Consider the following 9945-nt stretch of genomic DNA (forward strand, 5'->3'; position numbering starts at 1 on the left):
AATATTTTGCGATTATATAGTGAAATCAATATGTATGTAGACTTTTGTAAATGTATACAACAATTTCTAAATGTGCACTCAAATTTGTGAATCTGTACAGGAATCTTTAAATGTGTATTCAGCTTTGTCTAATGAGATTTGAGAATGTGTACATACATCTTTAGATGCACACACACAGATTTTGAGAAAACTGCTCAGATTTGTTAAGGGTACACAAATCTGTAAATGTTTCATTACATTACATTACACACCTGGCTAAGATGTACTCAAGAAAGCAGTTAAGTACTGTGGCCCAAGCTCAACATACTGCAGCTAAAGAAAACAAATGCAATCAGACAAAACACAAACAAATTCAGAAAACATCTTCATCAGTTTAAAAACACATGAGCTGCAAATATGTTTCCAGGGGACACTAAAAAGTGATTAACCCAGCCAGGAGGCACTTGTTGTTCAATGCTTTTAACATCAAAAGTCACAATTAGGCAATGGACAAGTCCCAGCCAGGTTCATCACTTTTTTCTTCTTAGAAAGAGAGAGAAGATGATATTCAGCAAAGGGCCACAGGTCAGACCCATACCTGGGACACTGTGGTTAGGATTACACCCACCATGATGCGCACTCTACCAGGTGACCCCCACCCCCACCCACCTCCGACTATCTCAATGACTCACCTCTTCTATTGAACCGTGATGTTTAGCCCCCTTAACAGAAGCAGGCTTACCTACATTTTGTGTATGAAACAGTAGAGTCTACAGTAAACAAACATCATCATTATTATTGTTATTGTTATTATTATTTAATTTTTTAAAAATGTTTTTTAATTATATGTAATTAAAAGGCTATACAGGTTGTTATGTTAGTGACAGCTATGCAAGAACATTTATCTTTAACTATCATTTTAGTAAGCAACCTGCACCAGGCTAACCCTGTTTTAGTGCATGTTGTGGCAGTATGTCTTTATTGTCAGTAGACACATCAGCCCCATTTTGTAACAGCACTCTATATTTTATGTTGTGATTCAGTGTGCCCTATGCAACTTCTGGAGGGAAAGAAAAAAATAGTATATTAACCAGCAGTATCAGGGCAAAGGGGCTCTGGGTAAATATTACTATAATTTCTGGGCACAAAATAAAAAATAAAAATAAAAGATCATGAATATACAGTATTGTTGAGGATACAGTCCACTCCTTGGGGCCTATTTCACAAAAGCAGTTTACAGCTTGCATCTTGTATCACCTGAGTTTTTCCCCAAAGAATGTGACCTGTCAGAAGTTTTAATTCTCCATGTCCCACAGAACCAAAATGCCAACTAAGTCACAGCTAGAGAAACCTTCTGACATTAGCTTGGAAAAACATATGAAAGGCCACCAAACCTGATTTGGCAGTTTATAACAACCATGTATTTGACATTGTGCCATCCCAAGGAGAACCTCACAAGGTTATTTGGCCTAGAGATGGACTGCAACACTGTCTGATTGCTCCCCAATACATTTCTATGAAAAAGAAAATACTTGTTTTATTCTACATAAGTGTTTCAAACTATTCTGAATTTTAATGTGTCTGTAATGTTGCCTGAAATACATCATCTTGTATTGTGAGCAAAGCAATAATGCTGTCTCCTGCTTGATAAAATATTGAAATGAGTTGTTGTTGACTCTAAATAAATATAATATTTGTAAAACAACTTTACTCAGGATAGTATGATTCCTTGCTTCAGTTATGCATGCAAGAGCATGACAAAGCAAACTCTATTTTCTTCCAGTGTATTTTGATGGCAGCAAGATTTGCTGCCTAACATTTGCTTGTCTCGTTTCTCTGATAACTCAAGATCCAGCTGTCCATTGACTAAAATCCTTCATCTGGTTACAGTTTTTTGCAATTGCTTACGCACTTATTCCAGAATTTGGCTCATTGTGTCAAAACTCAACACACAAGCCAAATAAGACAAAGCACTTGGAGCTGAACATCTCACTTCTATATCAAAATGAAACACTGCAACAAAAACCTGACAATCCTTTTTCAGAAGGGCATTTCCTTAACAAAACCATACACACATGCACCATGTTACATGTTATTCCAGAGCACTGACTGTCAAATTACCATACCTATGAGCTAATTGGTTAAACACAGCCATCAGGTGCGCAAACACAATTGCTTAATTGTAGACACACCAATCAGGTTTAAGCACTATAAAAATGCAGCACGTGAGTTCACCTGTCTTCAACCAAAATGGAAGGAGTCAGAAGAGGAAGAGTGAGGGTGAGAGGGGGAATCCATGGCGAAGAGAAGGAGGTAGAGAAAGAGGAAGAGGCGGAGGCCGTGCCAGAGGTAGAGGCTGAGGTGGAGGTAGAGGAAGAGGAAGACCTGAAGCAGGAATATAATGTGCTCAAAGAATAAGAGGACCAAATTTATCAAATGAAATTTGCGCAACACTAGTTGACCATGCTGTGAACCACGGCTTGACACTGAGGGAGGCTGAACTAAGAGTTCAGCCAAACCTTAGCACATATACAGTAGCATCTGTCATTAGGACATTTCGACAAGAAAAGAGGAAAAGAAGTACATGTAAATTTACTGTACAATAGATCTATGCTGAACTACACAATCTTGTCTTTCACTGTATTTCAGAGAGTTTTACAGATGGATGCTGAGGAAATCCCACATGAATTCATATACATAGATGAGGCAGGGTTTAACCTCACAAAAGCAAGAAGGAGAGGCAGAAATATCATTGGCCATAGGGCTATAATCAATGTCCCAGCACAACATAGGGGTAACATCACCCTTTGCGCTGCCATTACATAGAATGGGGTCCTCTTCCGTCATGCCAATATGGGCCCTTACAACACACCTCATATTCTCACATTTTTGGACTGATTGCACAACATCGTCACAGCAGTAAACCAAATCACCTGATGCAATACATTGTAATCAACAATGTGTCATTCCACCGCTCTGCTCTGGTCCAGAACTGGTTTCAACACCATCCACAGTTTACAGTATTGTACCTTCCACCATACTCTCCATTTTGTAAACCCAGTCAAAGAGTTTTTCTCGGCATGGCTGTGGAGGGTTTACGATCTCCAGCCCCAGGCTCAGGTACCCCTCATTCAGGCCATGGAGACCTGTGACCAAATCGACACCGCAGCTGTGCAAGGATGGATTCAACATTCAAGACAGTTCTTCCCACGTTGTCTTGCCAATGAGGATATCACCTGTGATGTTGATGAAATTATCTGGCCAGATCCATCTAGGCAGAGAGATAATGTTTTTCTGTACTGTATTTTCAATTTTTTTCAGATTCTTTGTTTTTTTGTTTTTTTTTACTGTAATTGTAGCTGTACTGGATACAGTATTTTATGTTCGTCTGATATTTACTGAGCTTACAATGTTACGTACACTACTGTAGTAGCATGAAAACTGGGACATGTTTTGTTGTGATTCTCCATGTTGACAAGTTGACTGATTTGGGTATATGGAGAGAAATACATTATATTTTCATCAGTCTGTAGCATTGATCTTGTGGAGTGTTTGTTGCTCAGTATGTGTAAGAGTGTTGATGTACTGAAAGATTCAGTTTAGAAAGTGAAGACCTTTATCATTACCTTTTATGACATGTCCCACCAAAGTGGCCCTGATGTCATCTGAAATATGTGTCTGTCTATTTCCAGGTCTTCTTTGTTCTGGCCCTCATATTTCACCTCCTCTCTGTCTTCCTCTTCCTCACACTTTCTCTGCTTCCATGTTTGCAAAGTTCCCACAGAAGCTCACAAGGTCTATCTGTAGCACTAAGGCTCAGACTCAGAGTGGTGTTCAATTTCCTCATAAATGTTTTTTGGTGTGTTGCAAAATGCAGGTGTGTATTGCAGTGTGAAAAAGAAGTGTTTTCCCAATGATTGTAAGATTTTAGTCTTGACCAAAGTGTCTAATGAAAGAAAAAGTGTGTAGTGTTTTTGCACATGTGTGTTGTAGAACTGAAAACAAAGTGTAAAGTAGAAAATTAGATTGTACTTTCAGTTCCTTTGTTTAAGGCATGGTTTTAAAAGTCAAGCTTTTGATGCTTTGGTCTAAGCATTCACTTTTAGTGTGTAAGCAATCGCAAAAAACTGTAAAACCAAAACGAGACTGGAGGGTATGCTGCTAACCAGAAGTGACACAGAGCAGAACGGGTGTCAGTCATCATGGCAGTGCCCATCTGGACAACAAACCTGTCATGTTTTCATGAATTAGCATGGAAGCAGTTGTGAAATGTGCACAACAGTGACCGCGTTTGTTTGCTGGATTCAACTTTTGCTAGATAGCTTGTTAGCTAGCTTATATACAGTAACTGGACGCTAAAACATTCCAAGCTTATGCTAAGCCATTTTAGCATATCTAACCACACCAGGTTGTTTCAGAGTGTTAACATTTACTCCTTTAACCAACAGTCAAGAGAAGCAAAACACTCATTACCATTAGAGGTCTTTTCACACAGTGTGGAGAACTGAGGTGCTTCAGCATTCAGAGCATGTAGAAATGGAAACCAGTGCACAAAGCAAGTACAAGCCAAGCAACTCATCATCATCATTCAAGAGAATCTGCTCCTGGGTGAGAGACATTAATATTAGCAGCCAACATGAAAAAGTCAGTTACCGCTGACTCCATTTTCATCACTGGAAATTAATTCTAACCCACACCTGGGTGCCTCCCCTGAAAGGAAAGTGTGTGATCCGACTGAAGCACCAACCTATTGACTAAGTGTCCAGACAAGGATAGTTTCAAAGACTGTGCATATTTTAACTGCAAGGCTGATAGCCCCTATGCTTTGAAGACTGTCCATGAGTACAACTTCCTGATGTTTGGACAGATGGGTAACACTGGTATGGTATCATGTCATTTCTTGGTCAGGTGCAAACAGGACCATCACCTGGAGTGTGTCTACTTCAATGCTGAAGAATGGGAGGACATGAAATCCGAACCTGACTTTTTCTTTTTTTACATACTTCCTGCCTGCATTGTGTAACAATGGTACATAAAAAATAATCTATAAATGAAACAAAGGATTTTATGTCTCGTCTCGTCGTCTCCTGTTTATCCGGATCCGGGTCGCGGGGGCAGCAACCTCAGCAGAGAGGTCCAGACAGCCCTCTCCCCAGCCACTTCCACCAGTTCCTCTGGGAGAATCCTGAGGCGTTCCAAGGCCAGCCGAGAGATATAATCCCTCCAGCGTGTCCTTGGTCGACCTCGAGGTCTCCTCCCGGTGGGACATGCCCGAAACACCTCCCCGGGGAGGCGTCCAGGAGGCATCCTAACCAGATGCCCGAACCACCTCAACTGGCTCCTCTCGACATGGAGGAGCAGCGGCTCTACTCTGAGTCCCTCCCGGATGACCGAGCTCCTCACCCTATCTCTAAGGCTGAGCCCGGCCACCCTGCGGATGAAACTCATTTCGGCCGCTTGTACTCGCGATCTCGTTCTTTCGGTCATTACCCAGAGCTCATGACCATAGGTGAGGATCGGAACGTAGATCGACCAGAAAATTGAGAGCTTCGCCTTCCGGCTTAGCTCCCTCTTCCCCACAACGGAGCGATTCAGTGTCCGCATCACTGCTGACGCCGCCCCAATCCGCCTGTCGATGTCCCGCTCCATCCTACCCTCACTCGTGAACAAGATCCCGAGATACTTAAACTCCTCCACCTGAGGCAAAGCCTCCCCCCTGACCTGAAGCGGGCAATGCACCCGTTTCCGGCTGAGAACCATGGCCTCAGACTTGGAGGTGCTGATTTTCATCCCAGCCGTTTCACACTCGGCCGCAAACCGCCCAAGCGAGAGCTGAAGGTCGGCGTTCGATGAAGCTAGGAGAACCACATCATCTGCCAAAAAGCAGAGACGAGATCCTCTCGCCACCGAAACCAAACCCGTCCACCACCCGCTGCGCCTAGAAATTCTGTCCATAAAAGTTATGAACAGAACCGGTGACAAAGGGCAGCCTGTGGAGTCCGACCCTCACCGGGAACAGGTCCGACTTACTGCCGGCTACGCAAACCAGACTCACACTCCTTTGGTACAGAGGATTTAATGGCCACTAACAAAGGGGCCATTCACCCCATTACTCCCGGAGTGCCCCCCACAGGGAGCCCCTGGAACACGGTCGTAAGCCTTCGCCAAATCCACAAAACACATTGTGGACTGGATTGGCAAACCCCATGCTCCCTCCAGCACCCTAGCGAGGGTAAAGAGCTGGTCCACAGTTCCACGCCCAGGATGAACACCACATTGCTCCTCCTCGATCTTAGGTTCAACTATCGATCGGACCCTCTTTTCCAGTACCCTGGCATAGACCTTACCAGGGAGGCTGAGGAGTGTAATTCCACGGTAGTTGGAACACACCCTCTGGTCACCCTTCTTAAAGATGGGGACCACCACCCCGGTTTGCCACTCCAAAGGGCATTGCCCCCCATGTCCACGCAATGTTGCAGAGGCGTGTCAACCAAGACAGCCCTACAACATCCAAGAGCCTTGAGATTACCCAGGGCGGATCTCATCAACCCCCAGGGCTCTGCCACGCGCAGTTGTTTCACTACGTCGGCGACTTCTGCCCTGAGATTAGATCATCCATCCCCAGGTCTTCTGGCTCTGTTTCCTCCACGGAATACGTGTTGGTGGGATTGAGGAGCTCCTCAAAGTATTCCTTCCACCGTCCTACTATATCCTCAGTTGACGTCAGCAGCCCTCCCGCCCCAACTGTAAACAGTGTGAGCGAGTTGCCAACCCCCCCCCTGAGCGCCGCGACGGTTTGCCAGAACCTTTTTGGAGACCGATCGATAGTCTTCCTCCATTGTCTCCACCGAACTCCTCCCACGTCCGATTTTTGCCTCAGCAACTGCCGCAGCTGCACTCCACTTGGCCCGCCGGTACCAGTCAGCTGATTCCTGAGACCCACAGGCCAACCACGCCCTGTAGGCCTCCTTCTTCAGCCTGACGGCTTCCCCCACCGTCTGTGTCCACCAGCGGGTACGGGGGTTACCGCCATGACTGGCACCAGCCACCTTGCGGCCGCAGCTTGCAACAGCCGCCTCAACAATAGCAGAGCGGAACAAGGCCCATTCGGACTCAATGTCCCCTACTGCCCTCGGGACGCGATCGAAACTCTGCCGGAGGTGTGCGTTGAAAATCATCTTGACGGGTTCTTCCGCCAGGTTTTCCCAGCAGACCCTCACAACCCGTTTGGGCCTGCCAGGTCTGCGCGGCGTCTTCCCCCGCCATCTGATCCAACTCATCACCAGGTGGTGGTCGGTTGACAACTCTGCTCCTCTCTTTACCCGAGTGTCCAAAACATGCGGCCGCAGGTCTGATGATACGACTACAAAGTCAATCATAGACCTGCGACCTAGGGTGTCCTGGTGCCAAGTGCACCTGTGGACATCCTTATGCTTGAACATGGTGTTAGTTATGGCCAAGCTGTGACTAGCACAGAAGTCCAATAACTGAACGCCACTCGGGTTCAGATCAGGCAGGCCGTTCCTCCCCACCACACCCTTCCAGGTCACGCTGTCATTGCCCACGTGAGCGTTGAAGTCTCCCAGTAGGACAATGGAGTCCCCTTTCGGGGCACTTTCCAGCACCCGTCCCAAGGAGTCCAAAAAGGGCGGGTAGTCTGAACTGCTGTTTGGCGCATAAGCGCTGACAACAGTCAGAACCCGATCCCCGACCCGAAGGCGTAGGGACGCAACCCTTTCATCCACCGGGGTAAACTTACAGGCAGAGAGCCTGGGGGACACCAAAAAGCCCACCCCGGCCCTCCGCCTCTCACCCGGAGCAACTCCAGCAAAGAGGAGAGACCAGCCCCTCTCAAGGACTTGGGTTCCGGAGCCGACGCTATGTGTCGAGGTGAGGCCGACTATATCTAGCCGGTATCGCTCGACCTCTTCCACAAGCTCCCGCTCCTTCCCCGCCAGAGAGGTGACGTTCCATGTTCCAAAAACCAGTTTCCGTAACTGAGGATCGGACCGCCAAGGCCCCCGCCTTGGTCTGCTGCCCAATCCACAATGCACCGGATCCCTCTGACTCTTCCTGCAGGTGGTGAGCCCACTGGGAGACGAACCCATGTAGCCGGTTCGGGCTGGGCCCGGCCGGGCCCCATGGGCTAAGGCCCGGCCACCAGGCGCTCGTCCACGGGCCCCAACCCCAGGCCTGGCTCCAGGGCGGGGCCCCGGTGTCCCTCCGGGCCGGGTACTCGGGTTCTTGTTAGTATTCGTCATAAGGATCTTCTGAACCATTCTTCGTCTGGCCCTTCACCTAGGACCAATCTGCCTTGGGAGACCCTACCAGGGGCAAAATGCCCCCGACAACATAGCTCCTAGGGTCATTAGGGCTCTCAAACTCCTCCACCACGGTAAGGTGACGGTTCAAGGAGGAGAGGATTTTATGTTTAATGAAATATTGCTTTATTTTTCACAGGTTCTATTCACTGAAATATAAAAACTATATATATAATATAAAATATAAAAAAATAAGTAAGCCTGTGTACTATCTAAACGTGCACTTGTCTTAATGCATGAATTGTAGAGCAAATGAAAAACTTCAGCAACTTTGTTTTATTTCTTTAACATTTTATATAAATAAGTGATTTATATTAATTACATAGAATAAATGTATTTTATCTGTCTCATTTGTCTTGATGCAGTGTCTAGTAGATACATTTCTTCGTCCACAACAGTGCATCTTTCCTAGAATGAGAGAATAAATTAGCTATATAATATATATATATATATATATATATACACATATATATATATAAAAGAAAAATAAATATTATAATTCTGTTGACTTTTGTGAGTCCCTGACTTTTCATATATTTTCCTTCAGAAAATACCATGAATGACACTTATTCACAATTTAACGATTTATTGTATACCAATTANGTCTGGCCCTTCACCTAGGACCAATCTGCCTTGGGAGACCCTACCAGGGGCAAAATGCCCCCGACAACATAGCTCCTAGGGTCATTAGGGCTCTCAAACTCCTCCACCACGGTAAGGTGACGGTTCAAGGAGGAGAGGATTTTATGTTTAATGAAATATTGCTTTATTTTTCACAGGTTCTATTCACTGAAATATAAAAACTATATATATAATATAAAATATAAAAAAATAAGTAAGCCTGTGTACTATCTAAACGTGCACTTGTCTTAATGCATGAATTGTAGAGCAAATGAAAAACTTCAGCAACTTTGTTTTATTTCTTTAACATTTTATATAAATAAGTGATTTATATTAATTACATAGAATAAATGTATTTTATCTGTCTCATTTGTCTTGATGCAGTGTCTAGTAGATACATTTCTTCGTCCACAACAGTGCATCTTTCCTAGAATGAGAGAATAAATTAGCTATATAATATATATATATATATATATATACACATATATATATATAAAAGAAAAATAAATATTATAATTCTGTTGACTTTTGTGAGTCCCTGACTTTTCATATATTTTCCTTCAGAAAATACCATGAATGACACTTATTCACAATTTAACGATTTATTGTATACCAATTAAAGGTAAATCAAAAAGCAGCAAGAAGATGTGTCAATGTGTCAAAGATGTGAATTCAAAGTTCAATTATATAAAGAAAAATAGTTACCTCCAACAAACCTTTCTTAGATATGAAAGAGTGTGCTTTGCAGAAAAAGAGATTTTGCAAACCTGTGAATTAAACAATATTTTAAAAATGTGTACAATATTGTCAGTATTATTCCTTATTTCCCTTCAAAGTAAGTAGTCATGCTGTAATATTATGGTGAGATTAGGGTGTAAATTTAAAATTTTGTAGTTGTATCAAGCAGGAATGCTCACATTTACATTTACAAATTTTATTTAGATCTCAATGGTTCCTGTTGACTTTTACTAGTTTATATGTAAGGACTCAAGTAGTTTGTTTAAATAAATGAAAAAAAAATCTT

The sequence above is a fragment of the Seriola dumerili genome, unplaced genomic scaffold, assembly GCF_002260705.1.
Source record: "Seriola dumerili isolate Sdu_G_001 unplaced genomic scaffold, Sdu_1.0 BDQW01000056.1, whole genome shotgun sequence".
Lineage (NCBI taxonomy): Eukaryota > Metazoa > Chordata > Actinopteri > Carangiformes > Carangidae > Seriola > Seriola dumerili.